We start from the raw sequence: 21,643 nt of genomic DNA, 5'->3' as shown, positions 1-21,643 counted from the left end.
CAATTCGAAATTACAAAGGAACAGACAAACAATGGTGACAAAAACCCATAATTTCCCATGGATACACTGAAAGATTTCAAAGCAGCTGACAGGGACATTCCTAATCCATTCACTCAAACCAGGCTTTTTGACATCAACGAAAAGCACATCCTTCGAGCCGGAGTTGAACCAGCAACCTAAGGATTTCTGATTTACAACCCTACAGTCCTCTGACGACAAATCATTCCCCCTATCACCCCTACCTGAAAGCATAACTATCTCAATTTGTTTCAATTCGAAATTACAAAGGAACAGACACACAATGGTGACAAAATCCCATAATTTCCCATACAAAGAATTCAAAGCAGCTGACAGGGACATTCCTAATCCATTCAATCAAACCATGCTTTTTGACATCAACGAAAAGCACATCCTTCGAGCCGGAGTTGAACCAGCGACCTAAGGATTTCTGATTTACAACCCTACAGTCCTCTGACGACAAATCATTTCCCCTATCACCCCTACCTGAAAGCAAAACTATCTCAATTTGTTTCAAATCGAAATTACAAAGGAACAGACACACATTGGTGACAAGATCCCATCATTTCCCATGGATAAACCAAAAGAATTCAAAGCAGCTGACAGGGAGATTCCTAATCCATTCAATCAAACCAGGCTCACAATATTTGACATCAACGTAAAGCACATCTTTCAAGCTGGAGTTGAACAAGCGACCTAAGAATTTCTAATTTACAACCCTACAGTCCTCCGCTCTACCAACTGAGCTGTTGAAGGGAAGAAGCAGCTACCATTTACAGGGGTGTACATCGACTTTTACAAACAAAAATGACAACAAATCATTTCCCCTATCACCCCTACCTGAAAGCAAAACTCTCTCAATTTGTTTCAATTCGAAATTACAAAGGAACAGACACAAAATGGTGACAAAATCCCATAATTTCCCATGGATAAATCGAACGAATTCAAAGCAGCTGACAGAGACATTCCTAATCCATTCAACCAAACCAGGCTCACAATATTTGACATCAACGAAAAGCACATCCTTCGAGCCGGAGTTGAACCAGCGACCTAAGGATTCCTGATTCAGAACTCTACAGTCCTCCGCTCTACCAACTGAGCTATCGAAGGGAACATACAGTTAGCATTTACAGGGGTGTACATCGACTTTTACAAACAAAAATGACAACAAATCATTTCCCCCATCACCCCTACCTGAAAGCAAAACTATCTCAATTTGTTTCAATTCGAAATTACAAAGGAACAGACACACAATGGTGACAAAATCCCATAATTTCCCATGGATACACTGAAAGATTTCAAAGCAGCTGACAGGGACATTCCTAATCCATTCACTCAAACCAGGCTTTTTGACATCAACAAAAAGCACATCCTTCGAGCCGGAGTTGAGCCAGCGACCTAAGGATTCCTGATTTAGAACTCTACAGTCCTCCGCTCTACCAACTGAGCTATCGAAGGGAACATACAGTTAGCATTTACAGGGGTGTACATCGACTTTTACGAACAAAAATGACAACAAATCATTTCCCCCATCACCCCTACCTGAAAGCAAAACTATCTCAATTTGTTTCAAATCGAAATTACAAAGGAACAGACACACAATGGTGACAAAATCCTATAATTTCCCATAGAAAGAATTCAAAGCAGCTAACAGGGGCATTCCTAATCCATTCAATGAAACCAGGCTCACAATATTTGACATCAACGTAAGGCACATCCTTCGAGTCGGAGTTGAACCAGCGACCTAAGGATTTCTGATTTACATCCCTACAGTCCTCTGACGACAAATCATTTCCCCTATCACCCCTACCTGAAAGCAAAACTATATCAATTTGTTTCAATTCGAAATTACAAAGGAACAGACACACAATGGTGACAAAATCCCACAATTTCCCATGGATAAATCGAAAGAATTCAAAGTAGCTGACAGGGACATTCCTAATCCATTCAATCAAACCAGGCTCACAATATTTGACATCAACGAAAAGCACATCCTTCGAGCCAGAGTTGAACCAGCGACCTAAGGATTTCTGATTTACAACCCTACAGTCCTCCACTCTACCAACTGAGCTATCGAAGGGAACAAGCAGCTACCATTTACAGGGGTGTATATCGACTTTTACAAACAAAAATGACAACAAATCATTTCCCCCATCACCCCTACCTGAAAGCAAAACTATCTCAATTTGTTTCAAATCGAAATTACATAGGAACAGACACACAATGGTGACAAAATCCCATAATTTCCCATGGATAAATCGAACAAATTCAAAGCAGCTGACAGGGACATTCCTAATCCATTCAACCAAACCAGGCTCACAACATTTGACATCAACGAAAAGCACATCCTTCGAGCCGGAGTTGAACCAGCGACCTAAGGATTCCTGATTTAGAACTCTACAGTCCTCCGCTCGACCAACTGAGCTATCGAAGGGAACATACAGTTAGCATTTACAGGGGTGTAAATCGACTTTTACAAACAAAAATGACAACAAATCATTTCCCCCATCACCCCTACCTGAAAGCAAAACTATCTCAATTTGTTTCAAATCGAAATTACAAAGGAACAGACACACAATGGTGACAAAATCCCATAATTTCCCATAGAAAGAATTCAAAGCAGCTAACAGGGGCATTCCTAATCCATTCAATCAAACCAGGATCACAATATTTGACATCAACGAAAAGCACATCCTTCGAGTCGGAGTTGAACCAGCGACCTAAGAATTATTCATTTACATCCCTACAGTCCTCTGACGACAAATCATTTCCCCTATGACCCCTACCTGAAAGCGAAACTCTCTCAATTTGTTTTAATTCGAAATTATAAAGGAACAGACACACAATGGTGACAAAATCCCATAATTTCCCATGGATAAATCGAACGAATTCAAAGCAGCTGACAGGGACATTCCTAATCCATTCAACCAAACCAGGCTCACAATATTTGACATCAAGGAAAAGCACATCCTTCGAGCCGGAGTTGAACCAGCGACCTAAGGATTCCTGATTTAGAACTCTACAGTCCTCCGCTCTACCAACTGAGCTATCGAAGGGAACATACAGTTAGCATTTACAGGGGTGTACATCGACTTTTACAAACAAAAATGACAACAAATAATTTCCCCCATCAGCCCTACCTGAAAGCAAAACTATCTCAATTTGTTTCAATTCGAAATTACAAAGGAACAGACAAACAATGGTGACAAAAACCCATAATTTCCCATGGATACACTGAAAGATTTCAAAGCAGCTGACAGGGACATTCCTAATCCATTCACTCAAACCAGGCTTTTTGACATCAACGAAAAGCACATCCTTCGAGCCGGAGTTGAACCAGCAACCTAAGGATTTCTGATTTACAACCCTACAGTCCTCTGACGACAAATCATTCCCCCTATCACCCCTACCTGAAAGCATAACTATCTCAATTTGTTTCAATTCGAAATTACAAAGGAACAGACACACAATGGTGACAAAATCCCATAATTTCCCATACAAAGAATTCAAAGCAGCTGACAGGGACATTCCTAATCCATTCAATCAAACCATGCTTTTTGACATCAACGAAAAGCACATCCTTCGAGCCGGAGTTGAACCAGCGACCTAAGGATTTCTGATTTACAACCCTACAGTCCTCTGACGACAAATCATTTCCCCTATCACCCCTACCTGAAAGCAAAACTATCTCAATTTGTTTCAAATCGAAATTACAAAGGAACAGACACACATTGGTGACAAGATCCCATCATTTCCCATGGATAAACCAAAAGAATTCAAAGCAGCTGACAGGGAGATTCCTAATCCATTCAATCAAACCAGGCTCACAATATTTGACATCAACGTAAAGCACATCTTTCAAGCTGGAGTTGAACAAGCGACCTAAGGATTTCTAATTTACAACCCTACAGTCCTCCGCTCTACCAACTGAGCTGTTGAAGGGAAGAAGCAGCTACCATTTACAGGGGTGTACATCGACTTTTACAAACAAAAATGACAACAAATCATTTCCCCTATCACCCCTACCTGAAAGCAAAACTCTCTCAATTTGTTTCAAATCGAAATTACAAAGGAACAGACACACAATGGTGACAACATCCGATAATTTCCCATAGAAAGAATTCAAAGCAGCTAACAGGGGCATTCCTAATCCATTCAACCAAACCAGGCTCACAATATTTGACATCAACGAAAAGCACATCCTTCGAGCCGGAGTTGAACCAGCGACCTAAGGATTTCTGATTTAGAACTCTACAGTCCTCCGCTCTACCAACTGAGCTATCGAAGGGAACATACAGTTAGCATTTACAGGGGTGTACATCGACTTTTACAAACAAAAATGACAACAAATCATTTCCCCCATCACCCCTACCTGAAAGCAAAACTATCTCAATTTGTTTCAATTCGAAATTACAAAGGAACAGACAAACAATGGTGACAAAAACCCATAATTTCCCATGGATACACTGAAAGATTTCAAAGCAGCTGACAGGGACATTCCTAATCCATTCACTCAAACCAGGCTTTTTGACATCAACGAAAAGCACATCCTTCGAGCCGGAGTTGAACCAGCAACCTAAGGATTTCTGATTTACAACCCTACAGTCCTCTGACGACAAATCATTCCCCCTATCACCCCTACCTGAAAGCATAACTATCTCAATTTGTTTCAATTCGAAATTACAAAGGAACAGACACACAATGGTGACAAAATCCCATAATTTCCCATACAAAGAATTCAAAGCAGCTGACAGGGACATTCCTAATCCATTCAATCAAACCATGCTTTTTGACATCAACGAAAAGCACATCCTTCGAGCCGGAGTTGAACCAGCGACCTAAGGATTTCTGATTTACAACCCTACAGTCCTCTGACGACAAATCATTTCCCCTATCACCCCTACCTGAAAGCAAAACTATCTCAATTTGTTTCAAATCGAAATTACAAAGGAACAGACACACATTGGTGACAAGATCCCATCATTTCCCATGGATAAACCAAAAGAATTCAAAGCAGCTGACAGGGAGATTCCTAATCCATTCAATCAAACCAGGCTCACAATATTTGACATCAACGTAAAGCACATCTTTCAAGCTGGAGTTGAACAAGCGACCTAAGGATTTCTAATTTACAACCCTACAGTCCTCCGCTCTACCAACTGAGCTGTTGAAGGGAAGAAGCAGCTACCATTTACAGGGGTGTACATCGACTTTTACAAACAAAAATGACAACAAATCATTTCCCCTATCACCCCTACCTGAAAGCAAAACTCTCTCAATTTGTTTCAAATCGAAATTACAAAGGAACAGACACACAATGGTGACAACATCCGATAATTTCCCATAGAAAGAATTCAAAGCAGCTAACAGGGGCATTCCTAATCCATTCAACCAAACCAGGCTCACAATATTTGACATCAACGAAAAGCACATCCTTCGAGCCGGAGTTGAACCAGCGACCTAAGGATTTCTGATTTAGAACTCTACAGTCCTCCGCTCTACCAACTGAGCTATCGAAGGGAACATACAGTTAGCATTTACAGGGGTGTACATCGACTTTTACAAACAAAAATGACAACAAATCATTTCCCCCATCACCCCTACCTGAAAGCAAAACTATCTCAATTTGTTTCAATTCGAAATTACAAAGGAACAGACACAAAATGGTGACAAAATCCCATAATTTCCCATGGATACACTGAAAGATTTCAAAGCAGCTGACAGGGACATTCCTAATCCATTCACTCAAACCAGGCTTTTTGACATCAATGAAAAGCACATCCTTCGAGCCGGAGTTGAACCAGCGACCTAAGGATTTCTGATTTACATCCCTACAGTCCTCTGACGACAAATCATTTCCCCTATCACCCCTACCTGAAAGCAAAACTCTCCCAATTTGTTTTAATTCGAAATTACAAAGGAACAGACACACAATGGTGACAAAATCCCATGATTTCCCATGGATAAATCGAACGAATTCAAAGCAGCTGACAGGGACATTCCTAATCCATTCAACCAAACCAGGCTCACAATATTTGACATCAACGAAAAGCACATGCTTCGAGCCGGAGTTGAACCAGCGACCTAAGAATTCCTGATTTAGAACTCTACAGTCCTCCGCTCTACCAACTGAGCTATCGAAGGGAACATACAGTTAGCATTTACAGGGGTGTACATCGACTTTTACAAACAAAAATGACAACAAATAATTTCCCCCATCAGCCCTACCTGAAAGCAAAACTATCTCAATTTGTTTCAATTCGAAATTACAAAGGAACAGACAAACAATGGTTACAAAAACCCATAATTTCCCATGGATACACTGAAAGATTTCAAAGCAGCTGACAGGGACATTCCTAATCCATTCACTCAAACCAGGCTTTTTGACATCAACGAAAAGCACATCCTTCGAGCCGGAGTTGAACCAGCGACCTAAGGATTTCTGATTTACAACCCTACAGTCCTCTGACGACAAATCATTCCCCCTATCACCCCTACCTGAAAGCATAACTATCTCAATTTGTTTCAATTCGAAATTACAAAGGAACAGACACACAATGGTGACAAAATCCCATAATTTCCCATACAAAGAATTCAAAGCAGCTGACAGGGACATTCCTAATCCATTCAATCAAACCATGCTTTTTGACATCAACGAAAAGCACATCCTTCGAGCCGGAGTTGAACCAGCGACCTAAGGATTTCTGATTTACAACCCTACAGTCCTCTGACGACAAATCATTTCCCCTATCACCCCTACCTGAAAGCAAAACTATCTCAATTTGTTTCAAATCGAAATTACAAAGGAACAGACACACATTGGTGACAAGATCCCATCATTTCCCATGGATAAACCAAAAGAATTCAAAGCAGCTGACAGGGAGATTCCTAATCCATTCAATCAAACCAGGCTCACAATATTTGACATCAACGTAAAGCACATCTTTCAAGCTGGAGTTGAACAAGCGACCTAAGGATTTCTAATTTACAACCCTACAGTCCTCCGCTCTACCAACTGAGCTGTTGAAGGGAAGAAGCAGCTACCATTTACAGGGGTGTACATCGACTTTTACAAACAAAAATGACAACAAATAATTTCCCCCATCAGCCCTACCTGAAAGCAAAACTATCTCAATTTGTTTCAATTCGAAATTACAAAGGAACAGACAAACAATGGTTACAAAAACCCATAATTTCCCATGGATACACTGAAAGATTTCAAAGCAGCTGACAGGGACATTCCTAATCCATTCACTCAAACCAGGCTTTTTGACATCAACGAAAAGCACATCCTTCGAGCCGGAGTTGAACCAGCGACCTAAGGATTTCTGATTTACAACCCTACAGTCCTCTGACGACAAATCATTTCCCCTATCACCCCTACCTGAAAGCATAACTATCTCAATTTGTTTCAATTCGAAATTACAAAGGAACAGACACACAATGGTGACAAAATCCCATAATTTCCCATACAAAGAATTCAAAGCAGCTGACAGGGACATTCCTAATCCATTCAATCAAACCATGCTTTTTGACATCAACGAAAAGCACATCCTTCGAGCCGGAGTTGAACCAGCGACCTAAGGATTTCTGATTTACAACCCTACAGTCCTCTGACGACAAATCATTTCCCCTATCACCCCTACCTGAAAGCAAAACTATCTCAATTTGTTTCAAATCGAAATTACAAAGGAACAGACACACATTGGTGACAAGATCCCATCATTTCCCATGGATAAACCAAAAGAATTCAAAGCAGCTGACAGGGAGATTCCTAATCCATTCAATCAAACCAGGCTCACAATATTTGACATCAACGTAAAGCACATCTTTCAAGCTGGAGTTGAACAAGCGACCTAAGGATTTCTAATTTACAACCCTACAGTCCTCCGCTCTACCAACTGAGCTGTTGAAGGGAAGAAGCAGCTACCATTTACAGGGGTGTACATCGACTTTTACAAACAAAAATGACAACAAATCATTTCCCCTATCACCCCTACCTGAAAGCAAAACTCTCTCAATTTGTTTCAAATCGAAATTACAAAGGAACAGACACACAATGGTGACAACATCCTATAATTTCCCATAGAAAGAATTCAAAGCAGCTAACAGGGGCATTCCTAATCCATTCAACCAAACCAGGCTCACAATATTTGACATCAACGAAAAGCACATCCTTCGAGCCGGAGTTGAACCAGCGACCTAAGGATTTCTGATTTAGAACTCTACAGTCCTCCGCTCTACCAACTGAGCTATCGAAGGGAGCATACAGCTACCATTTACAGGGGTGTACATCGACTTTTACAAACAAAAATGACAACAAATCATTTCCCCCATCACCCCTACCTGAAAGCAAAACTATCTCAATTTGTTTCAATTCGAAATTACAAAGGAACAGACACAAAATGGTGACAAAATCCTATAATTTCCCATGGATACACTGAAAGATTTCAAAGCAGCTGACAGGGACATTCCTAATCCATTCACTCAAACCAGGCTTTTTGACATCAATGAAAAACACATCCTTCGAGCCGGAGTTGAACCAGCGACCTAGGGATTTCTGATTTACAACCCTACAGTCCTCTGCTCTACCAACTGAGCTAACAAAGGGAGCAAGCAGCTAGCATTTACAGGGGTGTACATCGACTTTTACAAACAAAAATGACAACAAATCATTTCCCCTATCACCCTTACCTGAAAGCAAAACTCTCTCAATTTGTTTCAATTCGAAATTACAAAGGAACAGACACAAAATGGTGACAAAATCCCATAATTTCCCATGGATAAATCGAACCAATTCAAAGCAGCTGACAGAGACATTCCTAATCCATTCAACCAAACCAGGCTCACAATATTTGACATCAACGAAAAGCACATCCTTCGAGCCGGAGTTGAACCAGCAACCTAAGGATTTCTGATTTACAACCCTACAGTCCTCCGCTCTACCAACTGAGCTATCGAAGGGAACAAGCAGCTAGCATTTACAGGGGTGTACATCGACTTTTACAAACAAAAATGACAACAAATCATTTCCCCCATCACCCCTACCTGAAAGCAAAACTATCTCAATTTGTTTCAAATCGAAATTACACAGGAACAGACACACAATGGTGACAAAATCCCATAATTTCCCATGGATAAACCGAAAGAATTCAAAGCAGCTGACAGGGACATTCCTAATCCATTGAACCAAACCGGGCTCACAATATTTGACATCAACGTAAAGCACGTCTTTCAAGGCGGAGTTGAATCAGCGACCTAAGGATATCTATTTTACAAACCTACAGTCCTCCACTCTACCATCTGATCTATCGAAAGGAACATGTAGCTACTATTTACATGGGTGTACATCGACTTTTACAAACAAAAATGACAAAAAATCATTTCCCCCATCACCCCTACCTGAAAGCAAAACTATCTCAATTTGTTTCAAATCGAAATTACAAAGGAACAGACACACAATGATGACAAAATCCTATAATTTCCCATAGAAAGAATTCAAAGCAGCTAACAGGGGCATTCCTAATCCATTCAATGAAACCAGGATCACAATATTTGACATCAACGAAAAGCACATCCTTCGAGCCGGAGTTGAACCAGCGACCTAAGAATATCTGATTTACATCCCTACAGTCCTCTGACGACAAATCATTTCCCCTATCACCCCTACCTGAAAGCAAAACTCTCCCAATTTGTTTCAATTCGAAATTACAAAGGAACAGACAAACAATGGTGACAAAAACCCATAATTTCCCATGGATACACTGAAAGATTTCAAAGCAGCTGACAGGGACATTCCTAATCCATTCACTCAAACCAGGCTTTTTGACATCAACGAAAAGCACATCCTTCGAGCCGGAGTTGAACCAGCGACCTAAGGATTTCTGATTTACAACCCTACAGTCCTCTGACGACAAATCATTCCCCCTATCACCCCTACCTGAAAGCATAACTATCTCAATTTGTTTCAATTCGAAATTACAAAGGAACAGACACACAATGGTGACAAAATCCCATAATTTCCCATACAAAGAATTCAAAGCAGCTGACAGGGACATTCCTAATCCATTCAATCAAACCATGCTTTTTGACATCAACGAAAAGCACATCCTTCGAGCCGGAGTTGAACCAGCGACCTAAGGATTTCTGATTTAAAACCCTACAGTCCTCTGACGACAAATCATTTCCCCTATCACCCCTACCTGAAAGCAAAACTATCTCAATTTGTTTCAAATCGAAATTACAAAGGAACAGACACACATTGGTGACAAGATCCCATCATTTCCCATGTATAAACCAAAAGAATTCAAAGCAGCTGACAGGGAGATTCCTAATCCATTCAATCAAACCAGGCTCACAATATTTGACATCAACGTAAAGCACATCTTTCAAGCTGGAGTTGAACCAGCGACCTAAGGATTTCTAATTTACAACCCTACAGTCCTCCGCTCTACCAACTGAGCTGCTGAAGGGAAGAAGCAGCTACCATTTACAGGGGTGTACATCGACTTTTACAAACAAAAATGACAACAAATCATTTCCCCTATCACCCCTACCTGAAAGCAAAACTCTCTCAATTTGTTTCAAATCGAAATTACAAAGGAACAGACACACAATGGTGACAACATCCTATAATTTCCCATAGAAAGAATTCAAAGCAGCTAACAGGGGCATTCCTAATCCATTCAACCAAACCAGGCTCACAATATTTGACATCAACGAAAAGCACATCCTTCGAGCCGGAGTTGAACCAGCGACCTAAGGATTTCTGATTTAGAACTTTACAGTCCTCCGCTCTACCAACTGAGCTATCGAAGGGAACATACAGTTAGCATTTACAGGGGTGTACATCGACTTTTACAAACAAAAATGACAAAAAATCATTTCCCCCATCACCCCTACCTGAAAGCAAAACTATCTCAATTTCTTTCAAATCGAAATTACAAAGGAACAGACACACAATGATGACAAAATCCTATAATTTCCCATAGAAAGAATTCAAAGCAGCTAACAGGGGCATTCCTAATCCATTCAATGAAACCAGGATCACAATATTTGACATCAACGAAAAGCACATCCTTCGAGTCGGAGTTGAACCAGCGACCTAAGAATTTCTGATTTACATCCCTACAGTCCTCTGACGACAAATCATTTCCCCTATCACCCCTACCTGAAAGCAAAACTATCTCAATTTGTTTTAATTCGAAATTACAAAGGAACAGACACACAATGGTGACAAAATCCCATAATTTCCCATGGATACACTGAAAGATTTCAAAGCAGCTGACAGGGACATTCCTAATCAATTCAATCAAACCAGGCTTTTTGACATCAACGAAAAGCACATCCTTCGAGCCGGAGTTGAACCAGCGACCTAAGGATTTCTGATTTACAACCCTACAGTCCTCTGACGACAAATCATTCCCCCTATCACCCCTACCTGAAAGCATAACTATCTCAATTTGTTTCAATTCGAAATTACAAAGGAACAGACACACAATGGTGACAAAATCCCATAATTTCCCATACAAAGAATTCAAAGCAGCTGACAGGGACATTCCTAATCCATTCAATCAAACCATGCTTTTTGACATCAACGAAAAGCACATCCTTCGAGCCGGAGTTGAACCAGCGACCTAAGGATTTCTGATTTAAAACCCTACAGTCCTCTGACGACAAATCATTTCCCCTATCACCCCTACCTGAAAGCAAAACTATCTCAATTTGTTTCAAATCGAAATTACAAAGGAACAGACACACATTGGTGACAAGATCCCATCATTTCCCATGTATAAACCAAAAGAATTCAAAGCAGCTGACAGGGAGATTCCTAATCCATTCAATCAAACCAGGCTCACAATATTTGACATCAACGTAAAGCACATCTTTCAAGCTGGAGTTGAACCAGCGACCTAAGGATTTCTAATTTACAACCCTACAGTCCTCCGCTCTACCAACTGAGCTGCTGAAGGGAAGAAGCAGCTACCATTTACAGGGGTGTACATCGACTTTTACAAACAAAAATGACAACAAATCATTTCCCCTATCACCCCTACCTGAAAGCAAAACTCTCTCAATTTGTTTCAAATCGAAATTACAAAGGAACAGACACACAATGGTGACAACATCCTATAATTTCCCATAGAAAGAATTCAAAGCAGCTAACAGGGGCATTCCTAATCCATTCAACCAAACCAGGCTCACAATATTTGACATCAACGAAAAGCACATCCTTCGAGCCGGAGTTGAACCAGCGACCTAAGGATTTCTGATTTAGAACTCTACAGTCCTCCGCTCTACCAACTGAGCTATCGAAGGGAACATACAGTTAGCATTTACAGGGGTGTACATCGACTTTTACAAACAAAAATGACAAAAAATCATTTCCCCCATCACCCCTACCTGAAAGCAAAACTATCTCAATTTGTTTCAAATCGAAATTACAAAGGAACAGACACACAATGATGACAAAATCCTATAATTTCCCATAGAAAGAATTCAAAGCAGCTAACAGGGGCATTCCTAATCCATTCAATGAAACCAGGATCACAATATTTGACATCAACGAAAAGCACATCCTTCGAGTCGGAGTTGAACCAGCGACCTAAGAATTTCTGATTTACATCCCTACAGTCCTCTGACGACAAATCATTTCCCCTATCACCCCTACCTGAAAGCAAAACTATCTCAATTTGTTTTAATTCGAAATTACAAAGGAACAGACACACAATGGTGACAAAATCCCATAATTTCCCATGGATACACTGAAAGATTTCAAAGCAGCTGACAGGGACATTCCTAATCAATTCAATCAAACCAGGCTTTTTGACATCAACGAAAAGCACATCCTTCGAGCCGGAGTTGAACCAGCGACCTAAGGATTTCTGATTTAGAACTCTACAGTCCTCCGCTCTACCAACTGAGCTATCGAAGGGAACATACAGTTAGCATTTACAGGGGTGTACATCGACTTTTACAAACAAAAATGACAACAAATCATTTCCCCCATCACCCCTACCTGAAAGCAAAACTATCTCAATTTGTTTAAATTCAAAATTACAAAGGAACAGACACAAAATGGTGACAAAATCCCATAATTTCCCATGGATACACTGAAAGATTTCAAAGCAGCTGACAGGGACATTCCTAATCCATTCACTCAAACCAGGCTTTTTGACATCAACAAAAAGCACATCCTTCGAGCCGGAGTTGAACCAGCGACCTAAGGATTCCTGATTTAGAACTCTACAGTCCTCCGCTCTACCAACTGAGCTATCGAAGGGAACATACAGCTACCATTTACAGGGGTGTACATCGACTTTTACAAACAAAAATGACAACAAATCATTTCCCCCATCACCCCTACCTGAAAGCAAAACTATCTCAATTTGTTTCAATTCAAAATTACAAAGGAACAGACACACAATGGTGACAAAATCCTATAATTTCCCATGGATAAATCGAACGAATTCAAAGCAGCTGACAGAGACATTCCTAATCCATTCAACCAAACCAGGCTCACAATATTTGACATCAACGAAAAGCACATCCTTCGAGCCAGAGTTGAACCAGCGACCTAAGGATTTCTGATTTACAACCCTACAGTCCTCCGCTCTACCAACTGAGCTATCTAAGGGAACAAGCAGCTAGCATTTACAGGGGTGTACATCGACTTTTACAAACAAAAATGACAACAAATCATTTCCCCCATCACCCCTACCTGAAAGCAAAACTATCTCAATTTGTTTCAATTCGAAATTACAAAGGAACAGACACAAAATGGTGACAAAATCCCATAATTTCCCATGGATACACTGAAAGATTTCAAAGCAGCTGACAGGGACATTCCTAATCCATTCACTCAAACCAGGCTTTTTGACATCAACAAAAAGCACATCCTTCGAGCCGGAGTTGAACCAGCGACCTAAGGATTCCTGATTTAGAACTCTACAGTCCTCCGCTCTACCAACTGAGCTATCGAAGGGAACATGCAGCTACCATTTACAGGGGTGTACATCGACTTTTACAAACAAAAATGACAACAAATCATTTCCCCCATCACCCCTACCTGAAAGCAAAACTCTCTCAATTTGTTTCAATTCAAAATTACAAAGGAACAGACACACAATGGTGACAAAATCCTATAATTTCCCATGGATAAATCGAACGAATTCAAAGCAGCTGACAGAGACATTCCTAATCCATTCAACCAAACCAGGCTCACAATATTTGACATCAACGAAAAGCACATCCTTCGAGCCAGAGTTGAACCAGCGACCTAAGGATTTCTGATTTACAACCCTACAGTCCTCCGCTCTACCAACTGAGCTTTCTAAGGGAACAAGCAGCTAGCATTTACAGGGGTGTACATCGACTTTTACAAACAAAAATGACAACAAATCATTTCCCCCATCACCCCTACCTGAAAGCAAAACTATCTCAATTTGTTTCAAATCGAAATTACATAGGAACAGACACACATTGGTGACAAAATCCCATAATTTCCCATGGATAAACCGAAAGAATTCAAAGCAGCTGACAGGGACATTCCTAATCCATTGAACCAAACCGGGCTCACAATATTTGACATCAACGTAAAGCACGTCTTTCAAGGCGGAGTTGAATCAGCGACCTAAGGATATCTATTTTACAAACCTACAGTCCTCCACTCTACCATCTGATCTATCGAAAGGAACATGTAGCTACTATTTACATGGGTGTACATCGACTTTTACAAACAAAAATGACAAAAAATCATTTCCCCCATCACCCCTACCTGAAAGCAAAACTATCTCAATTTGTTTCAAATCGAAATTACAAAGGAACAGACACACAATGATGACAAAATCCTATAATTTCCCATAGAAAGAATTCAAAGCAGCTAACAGGGGCATTCCTAATCCATTCAATGAAACCAGGATCACAATATTTGACATCAACGAAAAGCACATCCTTCGAGTCGGAGTTGAACCAGCGACCTAAGAATTTCTGATTTACATCCCTACAGTCCTCTGACGACAAATCATTTCCCCTATCACCCCTACCTGAAAGCAAAACTCTCCCAATTTGTTTCAATTCGAAATTACAAAGGAACAGACAAACAATGGTGACAAAAACCCATAATTTCCCATGGATACACTGAAAGATTTCAAAGCAGCTGACAGGGACATTCCTAATCCATTCACTCAAACCAGGCTTTTTGACATCAACGAAAAGCACATCCTTCGAGCCGGAGTTGAACCAGCGACCTAAGGATTTCTGATTTAGAACTCTACAGTCCTCCGCTCTACCAACTGAGCTATCGAAGGGAACATACAGTTAGCATTTACAGGGGTGTACATCGACTTTTACAAACAAAAATGACAACAAATCATTTCCCCCATCACCCCTACCTGAAAGCAAAACTATCTCAATTTGTTTAAATTCAAAATTACAAAGGAACAGACACAAAATGGTGACAAAATCCCATAATTTCCCATGGATACACTGAAAGATTTCAAAGCAGCTGACAGGGACATTCCTAATCCATTCACTCAAACCAGGCTTTTTGACATCAACAAAAAGCACATCCTTCGAGCCGGAGTTGAACCAGCGACCTAAGGATTCCTGATTTAGAACTCTACAGTCCTCCGCTCTACCAACTGAGCTATCGAAGGGAACATACAGCTACCATTTACAGGGGTGTACATCGACTTTTACAAACAAAAATGACAACAAATCATTTCCCCCATCACCCCTACCTGAAAGCAAAACTATCTCAATTTGTTTCAATTCAAAATTACAAAGGAACAGACACACAATGGTGACAAAATCCTATAATTTCCCATGGATAAATCGAACGAATTCAAAGCAGCTGACAGAGACATTCCTAATCCATTCAACCAAACCAGGCTCACAATATTTGACATCAACGAAAAGCACATCCTTCGAGCCAGAGTTGAACCAGCGACCTAAGGATTTCTGATTTACAACCCTACAGTCCTCCGCTCTACCAACTGAGCTATCTAAGGGAACAAGCAGCTAGCATTTACAGGGGTGTACATCGACTTTTACAAACAAAAATGACAACAAATCATTTCCCCCATCACCCCTACCTGAAAGCAAAACTATCTCAATTTGTTTCAATTCGAAATTACAAAGGAACAGACACAAAATGGTGACAAAATCCCATAATTTCCCATGGATACACTGAAAGATTTCAAAGCAGCTGACAGGGACATTCCTAATCCATTCACTCAAACCAGGCTTTTTGACATCAAGGAAAAGCACATCCTTCGAGCCGGAGTTGAACCAGCGACCTAAGGATTCCTGATTTAGAACTCTACAGTCCTCCGCTCTACCAACTGAGCTATCGAAGGGAACATGCAGCTACCATTTACAGGGGTGTACATCGACTTTTACAAACAAAAATGACAACAAATCATTTCCCCCATCACCCCTACCTGAAAGCAAAACTCTCTCAATTTGTTTCAATTCAAAATTACAAAGGAACAGACACACAATGGTGACAAAATCCTATAATTTCCCATGGATAAATCGAACGAATTCAAAGCAGCTGACAGAGACATTCCTAATCCATTCAACCAAACCAGGCTCACAATATTTGACATCAACGAAAAGCACATCCTTCGAGCCAGAGTTGAACCAGCGACCTAAGGATTTCTGATTTACAACCCTACAGTCCTCCGCTCTACCAACTGAGCTTTCTAAGGGAACAAGCAGCTAGCATTTACAGGGGTGTACATCGACTTTTACAAACAAAAATGACAACAAATCATTTCCCCCATCACCCCTACCTGAAAGCAAAACTATCTCAATTTGTTTCAAATCGAAATTACATAGGAACAGACACACATTGGTGACAAAATCCCATAATTTCCCATGGATAAACCGAAAGAATTCAAAGCAGCTGACAGGGACATTCCTAATCCATTGAACCAAACCGGGCTCACAATATTTGACATCAACGTAAAGCACGTCTTTCAAGGCGGAGTTGAATCAGCGACCTAAGGATATCTATTTTACAAACCTACAGTCCTCCACTCTACCATCTGATCTATCGAAAGGAACATGTAGCTACTATTTACATGGGTGTACATCGACTTTTACAAACAAAAATGACAAAAAATCATTTCCCCCATCACCCCTACCTGAAAGCAAAACTATCTCAATTTGTTTCAAATCGAAATTACAAAGGAACAGACACACAATGATGACAAAATCCTATAATTTCCCATAGAAAGAATTCAAAGCAGCTAACAGGGGCATTCCTAATCCATTCAATGAAACCAGGATCACAATATTTGACATCAACGAAAAGCACATCCTTCGAGTCGGAGTTGAACCAGCGACCTAAGAATTTCTGATTTACATCCCTACAGTCCTCTGACGACAAATCATTTCCCCTATCACCCCTACCTGAAAGCAAAACTCTCCCAATTTGTTTCAATTCGAAATTACAAAGGAACAGACAAACAATGGTGACAAAAACCCATAATTTCCCATGGATACACTGAAAGATTTCAAAGCAGCTGACAGGGACATTCCTAATCCATTCACTCAAACCAGGCTTTTTGACATCAACGAAAAGCACATCCTTTGAGCCGGAGTTGAACCAGCGACCTAAGGATTTCTGATTTACAACCCTACAGTCCTCCGCTCTACCAACTGAGCTATCGAAGGGAACAAGCAGCTAGCATTTACTGGGGTGTACATCGACTTTTACAAACAAAAATGACAACAAATCATTTCCCCTATCACCCCTACCTGAAAGCAAAACTCTCTCAATTTGTTTTAATTCGAAATTACAAAGGAACAGACACAAAATGGTGACAAAATCCCATAATTTCCCATGGATAAATCGAACGAATTCAAAGCAGCTGACAGGGACATTCCTAATCCATTCAACCAAACCAGGCTCACAATATTTGACATCAACGAAAAGCACATCCTTCGAGCCGGAGTTGAACCAGCGACCTAAGGATTCCTGATTTAGAACTCTACAGTCCTCCGCTCTACCAACTGAGCTATCGAAGGGAACGTACAGGTAGCATTTACAGGGGTGTACATCGACTTTTACAAACAAAAATGACAACAAATCATTTCCCCCATCACCCCTACCTGAAAGCAAAACTATCTCAATTTGTTTCAATTCAAAATTACAAAGGAACAGACACACAATGGTGACAAAATCCCATAATTTCCCATGGATACACTGAAAGATTTCAAAGCAGCTGACAGGGACATTCCTAATCCATTCACTCAAACCAGGCTTTTTGACATCAAGGAAAAGCACATCCTTCGAGCCGGAGTTGAACCAGCGACCTAAGGATTCCTGATTTAGAACTCTACAGTCCTCCGCTCTACCAACGGAGCTATCGAAGCGAAGAAGTAGCTACCATTTATGCGGGTGTACATCGACTTTTACAAACAAAAATGACAACAAATCATTTCCCCCATCACCCCTACCTGAAAGCAAAACTATCTCAATTTGTTTCAATTCAAAATTACAAAGGAACAGACACACAATGGTGACAAAATCCCATAATTTCCCATGGATACACTGAAAGATTTCAAAGCAGCTGACAGGGACATTCCTAATCCATTCACTCAAACCAGGCTTTTTGACATCAAGGAAAAGCACATCCTTCGAGCCGGAGTTGAACCAGCGACCTAAGGATTCCTGATTTAGAACTCTACAGTCCTCCGCTCTACCAACGGAGCTATCGAAGCGAAGAAGTAGCTACCATTTATGCGGGTGTACATCGACTTTTACAAACAAAAATGACAACAAATCATTTCCCCCATCACCCCTACCTGAAAGCAAAACTATCTCAATTTGTTTCAATTCAAAATTACAAAGGAACAGACACACAATGGTGACAAAATCCCATAATTTCCCATGGATACACTGAAAGATTTCAAAGCAGCTGACAGGGACATTCCTAATCCATTCATTCAAACCAGGCTTTTTGACATCAAGGAAAAGCACATCCTTCGAGCCGGAGTTGAACCAGCGACCTAAGGATTCCTGATTTAGAACTCTACAGTCCTCCGCTCTACCAACGGAGCTATCGAAGCGAAGAAGTAGCTACCATTTATGCGGGTGTACATCGACTTTTACAAACAAAAATGACAACAAATCATTTCCCCCATCATCCCTACCTGAAAGCAAAACTATCTCAATTTGTTTCAATTCGAAATTACAAAGGAACAGACACACAATGGTGACATAATCCCATCATTTCCCATAGAAAGATTTCAAAGCAGCTGACAGGGACATTCCTAATCCATTCACTCAAACCAGGCTTTTTGACATCAACAAAAAGCACATCCTTCGAGTCGGAGTTGAACCAGCGACCTAAGAATTTCTGAATTACATCCCTACAGTCCTCTGACGACAAATCATTTCCCATATCACCCCTACCTGAAAGCAAAACTCTCCCAATTTGTTTTAATTCGAAATTACAAAGGAACAGACACACAATGGTGACAAAATCCCATGATTTCCCATGGATAAATCGAACGAATTCAAAGCAGCTGACAGGGACATTCCTAATCCATTCAACCAAAACAGGCTCACAATATTTGACATCAACGAAAAGCACATCCTTCGAGCCGGAGTTGAACCAGCGACCTAAGGATTCCTGATTTAGAACTCTACAGTCCTCCGCTCTACCAACTGAGCTATCGAAGGGAACATACAGTTAGCATTTACAGGGGTGTACATCGACTTTTACAAACAAAAATGACAACAAATCATTTCCCCCATTAACCCTACCTGAAAGCAAAACTATCTCAATTTGTTTTAATTCGAAATTACAAAGGAACAGACACAAAATGGTGACAAAATCCCATAATTTCCCATGGATAAATCGAACGAATTCAAAGCAGCTGACAGGGACATTCCTAATCCATTCAACCAAACCAGGCTCCCTATATTTGACATCAACGAAAAGCACATCCTTCGAGCCGGAGTTGAACCAGCGACCTAAGGATTCCTGATTTAGAACACTACAGTCCTCCGCTCTACCAACTGAGCTATCGAAGGGAACGTACAGTTAGCATTTACAGGGGTGTACATCGACTTTTACAAACAAAAATGACAACAAATCATTTCCCCCATCACCCCTACCTGAAAGCAAAACTATCTTAATTTGTTTCAATTCAAAATTACAAAGGAACAGACACACAATGGTGACAAAATCCCATAATTTCCCATGGATACACTGAAAGATTTCAAAGCAGCTGACAGGGACATTCCTAATCCATTCATTCAAACCAGGCTTTTTGACATCAAGGAAAAGCACATCCTTCGAGCCGGAGTTGAACCAGCGACCTAAGGATTCCTGATTTAGAACTCTACAGTCCTCCGCTCTACCAACGGAGCTATCGAAAGCGAAGAAGTAGCTACCATTTATGCGGGTGTACATCGACTTTTACAAACAAAAATGACAACAAATCATTTCCCCCATCATCCCTACCTGAAAGCAAAACTATCTCAATTTGTTTCAATTCGAAATTACAAAGGAACAGACACACAATGGTGACATAATCCCATCATTTCCCATAGAAAGATTTCAAAGCAGCTGACAGGGACATTCCTAATCCATTCACTCAAACCAGGCTTTTTGACATCAACAAAAAGCACATCCTTCGAGTCGGAGTTGAACCAGCGACCTAAGAATTTCTGATTTACATCCCTACAGTCCTCTGACAACAAATCATTTCCCCTATCACCCCTACCTGAAAGCAAAACTCTCCCAATTTGTTTTAATTCGAAATTACAAAGGAACAGACACACAATGGTGACAAAATCCCATGATTTCCCATGGATAAATCGAACGAATTCAAAGCAGCTGACAGGGACATTCCTAATCCATTCAACCAAACCAGGCTCACAATATTTGACATCAACGAAAAGCACATCCTTCGAGCCGGAGTTGAACCAGCGACCTAAGGATTCCTGATTTAGAACTCTACAGTCCTCCGCTCTACCAACTGAGCTATCGAAGGGAACATACAGTTAGCATTTACAGGGGTGTACATCGACTTTTACAAACAAAAATGACAACAAATCATTTCCCCCATTAACCCTACCTGAAAGCAAAACTATCTCAATTTGTTTTAATTCGAAATTACAAAGGAACAGACACAAAATGGTGACAAAATCCCATAATTTCCCATGGATAAATCGAACGAATTCAAAGCAGCTGACAGGGACATTCCTAATCCATTCAACCAAACCAGGCTCCCTATATTTGACATCAACGAAAAGCACATCCTTCGAGCCGGAGTTGAACCAGCGACCTAAGGATTCCTGATTTAGAACACTACAGTCCTCCGCTCTACCAACTGAGCTATCGAAGGGAATGTACAGTTAGCATTTACAGGGGTGTACATCGACTTTTACAAACAAAAATGACAACAAATCATTTCCCCCATCACCCCTACCTGAAAGCAAAACTATCTCAATTTGTTTCAATTCAAAATTACAAAGGAACAGACACACAATGGTGACAAAATCCCATAATTTCCCATGGATACACTGAAAGATTTCAAAGCAGCTGACAGGGACATTCCTAATCCATTCATTCAAACCAGGCTTTTTGACATCAAGGAAAAG

At 40.6% G+C, this 21,643-nt stretch overlaps 32 non-coding genes across 32 annotated transcripts; all 32 read right to left on the bottom strand.

Annotated features, from left to right (window-relative positions):
* Positions 1–1,040: 1,040 nt before the first annotated feature.
* trnay-gua (transfer RNA tyrosine (anticodon GUA)) lies at positions 1,041–1,128 on the bottom strand. The gene is given in 2 exon segments: positions 1,041–1,076; positions 1,092–1,128. It is a non-coding gene; the product is annotated as a tRNA-Tyr (tRNA).
* Positions 1,129–1,388: 260 nt separating this feature from the next.
* trnay-gua (transfer RNA tyrosine (anticodon GUA)) lies at positions 1,389–1,476 on the bottom strand. Its single transcript is given in 2 exon segments — positions 1,389–1,424; positions 1,440–1,476. It is a non-coding gene; the product is annotated as a tRNA-Tyr (tRNA).
* Positions 1,477–2,010: 534 nt separating this feature from the next.
* Positions 2,011–2,098, bottom strand: trnay-gua (transfer RNA tyrosine (anticodon GUA)). The gene is given in 2 exon segments: positions 2,011–2,046; positions 2,062–2,098. It is a non-coding gene; the product is annotated as a tRNA-Tyr (tRNA).
* Positions 2,099–2,364: 266 nt separating this feature from the next.
* trnay-gua (transfer RNA tyrosine (anticodon GUA)) lies at positions 2,365–2,452 on the bottom strand. The gene is given in 2 exon segments: positions 2,365–2,400; positions 2,416–2,452. It is a non-coding gene; the product is annotated as a tRNA-Tyr (tRNA).
* Positions 2,453–2,986: 534 nt separating this feature from the next.
* On the bottom strand, positions 2,987–3,074 carry trnay-gua (transfer RNA tyrosine (anticodon GUA)). Its single transcript is given in 2 exon segments — positions 2,987–3,022; positions 3,038–3,074. It is a non-coding gene; the product is annotated as a tRNA-Tyr (tRNA).
* Positions 3,075–4,218: 1,144 nt separating this feature from the next.
* On the bottom strand, positions 4,219–4,306 carry trnay-gua (transfer RNA tyrosine (anticodon GUA)). The gene is given in 2 exon segments: positions 4,219–4,254; positions 4,270–4,306. It is a non-coding gene; the product is annotated as a tRNA-Tyr (tRNA).
* A 1,144-nt stretch (positions 4,307–5,450) lies between these two features.
* Positions 5,451–5,538, bottom strand: trnay-gua (transfer RNA tyrosine (anticodon GUA)). Its single transcript is given in 2 exon segments — positions 5,451–5,486; positions 5,502–5,538. It is a non-coding gene; the product is annotated as a tRNA-Tyr (tRNA).
* Positions 5,539–6,074: 536 nt separating this feature from the next.
* On the bottom strand, positions 6,075–6,162 carry trnay-gua (transfer RNA tyrosine (anticodon GUA)). Its single transcript is given in 2 exon segments — positions 6,075–6,110; positions 6,126–6,162. It is a non-coding gene; the product is annotated as a tRNA-Tyr (tRNA).
* Positions 6,163–8,192: 2,030 nt separating this feature from the next.
* Positions 8,193–8,280, bottom strand: trnay-gua (transfer RNA tyrosine (anticodon GUA)). The gene is given in 2 exon segments: positions 8,193–8,228; positions 8,244–8,280. It is a non-coding gene; the product is annotated as a tRNA-Tyr (tRNA).
* Positions 8,281–8,894: 614 nt separating this feature from the next.
* trnay-gua (transfer RNA tyrosine (anticodon GUA)) lies at positions 8,895–8,982 on the bottom strand. The gene is given in 2 exon segments: positions 8,895–8,930; positions 8,946–8,982. It is a non-coding gene; the product is annotated as a tRNA-Tyr (tRNA).
* A 1,420-nt stretch (positions 8,983–10,402) lies between these two features.
* trnay-gua (transfer RNA tyrosine (anticodon GUA)) lies at positions 10,403–10,490 on the bottom strand. The gene is given in 2 exon segments: positions 10,403–10,438; positions 10,454–10,490. It is a non-coding gene; the product is annotated as a tRNA-Tyr (tRNA).
* Positions 10,491–10,748: 258 nt separating this feature from the next.
* trnay-gua (transfer RNA tyrosine (anticodon GUA)) lies at positions 10,749–10,836 on the bottom strand. Its single transcript is given in 2 exon segments — positions 10,749–10,784; positions 10,800–10,836. It is a non-coding gene; the product is annotated as a tRNA-Tyr (tRNA).
* Positions 10,837–11,902: 1,066 nt separating this feature from the next.
* trnay-gua (transfer RNA tyrosine (anticodon GUA)) lies at positions 11,903–11,990 on the bottom strand. The gene is given in 2 exon segments: positions 11,903–11,938; positions 11,954–11,990. It is a non-coding gene; the product is annotated as a tRNA-Tyr (tRNA).
* Positions 11,991–12,248: 258 nt separating this feature from the next.
* Positions 12,249–12,336, bottom strand: trnay-gua (transfer RNA tyrosine (anticodon GUA)). Its single transcript is given in 2 exon segments — positions 12,249–12,284; positions 12,300–12,336. It is a non-coding gene; the product is annotated as a tRNA-Tyr (tRNA).
* A 528-nt stretch (positions 12,337–12,864) lies between these two features.
* Positions 12,865–12,952, bottom strand: trnay-gua (transfer RNA tyrosine (anticodon GUA)). The gene is given in 2 exon segments: positions 12,865–12,900; positions 12,916–12,952. It is a non-coding gene; the product is annotated as a tRNA-Tyr (tRNA).
* Positions 12,953–13,212: 260 nt separating this feature from the next.
* trnay-gua (transfer RNA tyrosine (anticodon GUA)) lies at positions 13,213–13,300 on the bottom strand. Its single transcript is given in 2 exon segments — positions 13,213–13,248; positions 13,264–13,300. It is a non-coding gene; the product is annotated as a tRNA-Tyr (tRNA).
* A 266-nt stretch (positions 13,301–13,566) lies between these two features.
* On the bottom strand, positions 13,567–13,654 carry trnay-gua (transfer RNA tyrosine (anticodon GUA)). Its single transcript is given in 2 exon segments — positions 13,567–13,602; positions 13,618–13,654. It is a non-coding gene; the product is annotated as a tRNA-Tyr (tRNA).
* A 260-nt stretch (positions 13,655–13,914) lies between these two features.
* Positions 13,915–14,002, bottom strand: trnay-gua (transfer RNA tyrosine (anticodon GUA)). Its single transcript is given in 2 exon segments — positions 13,915–13,950; positions 13,966–14,002. It is a non-coding gene; the product is annotated as a tRNA-Tyr (tRNA).
* A 1,236-nt stretch (positions 14,003–15,238) lies between these two features.
* On the bottom strand, positions 15,239–15,326 carry trnay-gua (transfer RNA tyrosine (anticodon GUA)). The gene is given in 2 exon segments: positions 15,239–15,274; positions 15,290–15,326. It is a non-coding gene; the product is annotated as a tRNA-Tyr (tRNA).
* Positions 15,327–15,586: 260 nt separating this feature from the next.
* On the bottom strand, positions 15,587–15,674 carry trnay-gua (transfer RNA tyrosine (anticodon GUA)). Its single transcript is given in 2 exon segments — positions 15,587–15,622; positions 15,638–15,674. It is a non-coding gene; the product is annotated as a tRNA-Tyr (tRNA).
* Positions 15,675–15,940: 266 nt separating this feature from the next.
* Positions 15,941–16,028, bottom strand: trnay-gua (transfer RNA tyrosine (anticodon GUA)). Its single transcript is given in 2 exon segments — positions 15,941–15,976; positions 15,992–16,028. It is a non-coding gene; the product is annotated as a tRNA-Tyr (tRNA).
* A 260-nt stretch (positions 16,029–16,288) lies between these two features.
* On the bottom strand, positions 16,289–16,376 carry trnay-gua (transfer RNA tyrosine (anticodon GUA)). Its single transcript is given in 2 exon segments — positions 16,289–16,324; positions 16,340–16,376. It is a non-coding gene; the product is annotated as a tRNA-Tyr (tRNA).
* Positions 16,377–17,612: 1,236 nt separating this feature from the next.
* trnay-gua (transfer RNA tyrosine (anticodon GUA)) lies at positions 17,613–17,700 on the bottom strand. Its single transcript is given in 2 exon segments — positions 17,613–17,648; positions 17,664–17,700. It is a non-coding gene; the product is annotated as a tRNA-Tyr (tRNA).
* Positions 17,701–17,966: 266 nt separating this feature from the next.
* On the bottom strand, positions 17,967–18,054 carry trnay-gua (transfer RNA tyrosine (anticodon GUA)). The gene is given in 2 exon segments: positions 17,967–18,002; positions 18,018–18,054. It is a non-coding gene; the product is annotated as a tRNA-Tyr (tRNA).
* A 260-nt stretch (positions 18,055–18,314) lies between these two features.
* Positions 18,315–18,402, bottom strand: trnay-gua (transfer RNA tyrosine (anticodon GUA)). Its single transcript is given in 2 exon segments — positions 18,315–18,350; positions 18,366–18,402. It is a non-coding gene; the product is annotated as a tRNA-Tyr (tRNA).
* A 260-nt stretch (positions 18,403–18,662) lies between these two features.
* trnay-gua (transfer RNA tyrosine (anticodon GUA)) lies at positions 18,663–18,750 on the bottom strand. Its single transcript is given in 2 exon segments — positions 18,663–18,698; positions 18,714–18,750. It is a non-coding gene; the product is annotated as a tRNA-Tyr (tRNA).
* A 260-nt stretch (positions 18,751–19,010) lies between these two features.
* trnay-gua (transfer RNA tyrosine (anticodon GUA)) lies at positions 19,011–19,098 on the bottom strand. Its single transcript is given in 2 exon segments — positions 19,011–19,046; positions 19,062–19,098. It is a non-coding gene; the product is annotated as a tRNA-Tyr (tRNA).
* A 528-nt stretch (positions 19,099–19,626) lies between these two features.
* Positions 19,627–19,714, bottom strand: trnay-gua (transfer RNA tyrosine (anticodon GUA)). The gene is given in 2 exon segments: positions 19,627–19,662; positions 19,678–19,714. It is a non-coding gene; the product is annotated as a tRNA-Tyr (tRNA).
* Positions 19,715–19,980: 266 nt separating this feature from the next.
* Positions 19,981–20,068, bottom strand: trnay-gua (transfer RNA tyrosine (anticodon GUA)). The gene is given in 2 exon segments: positions 19,981–20,016; positions 20,032–20,068. It is a non-coding gene; the product is annotated as a tRNA-Tyr (tRNA).
* A 260-nt stretch (positions 20,069–20,328) lies between these two features.
* On the bottom strand, positions 20,329–20,416 carry trnay-gua (transfer RNA tyrosine (anticodon GUA)). Its single transcript is given in 2 exon segments — positions 20,329–20,364; positions 20,380–20,416. It is a non-coding gene; the product is annotated as a tRNA-Tyr (tRNA).
* A 529-nt stretch (positions 20,417–20,945) lies between these two features.
* Positions 20,946–21,033, bottom strand: trnay-gua (transfer RNA tyrosine (anticodon GUA)). The gene is given in 2 exon segments: positions 20,946–20,981; positions 20,997–21,033. It is a non-coding gene; the product is annotated as a tRNA-Tyr (tRNA).
* Positions 21,034–21,299: 266 nt separating this feature from the next.
* On the bottom strand, positions 21,300–21,387 carry trnay-gua (transfer RNA tyrosine (anticodon GUA)). The gene is given in 2 exon segments: positions 21,300–21,335; positions 21,351–21,387. It is a non-coding gene; the product is annotated as a tRNA-Tyr (tRNA).
* Between the last annotated feature and the right edge of the window lie 256 nt (positions 21,388–21,643).

Source organism: Labrus mixtus, chromosome 14 (assembly GCF_963584025.1).
Source record: "Labrus mixtus chromosome 14, fLabMix1.1, whole genome shotgun sequence".
In the NCBI taxonomy this organism is placed as follows: Eukaryota; Metazoa; Chordata; class Actinopteri; order Labriformes; family Labridae; genus Labrus; species Labrus mixtus.
Note: the sequence above shows the minus strand (reverse complement) of the source record. Positions and strands in the feature narration are given on the sequence as shown.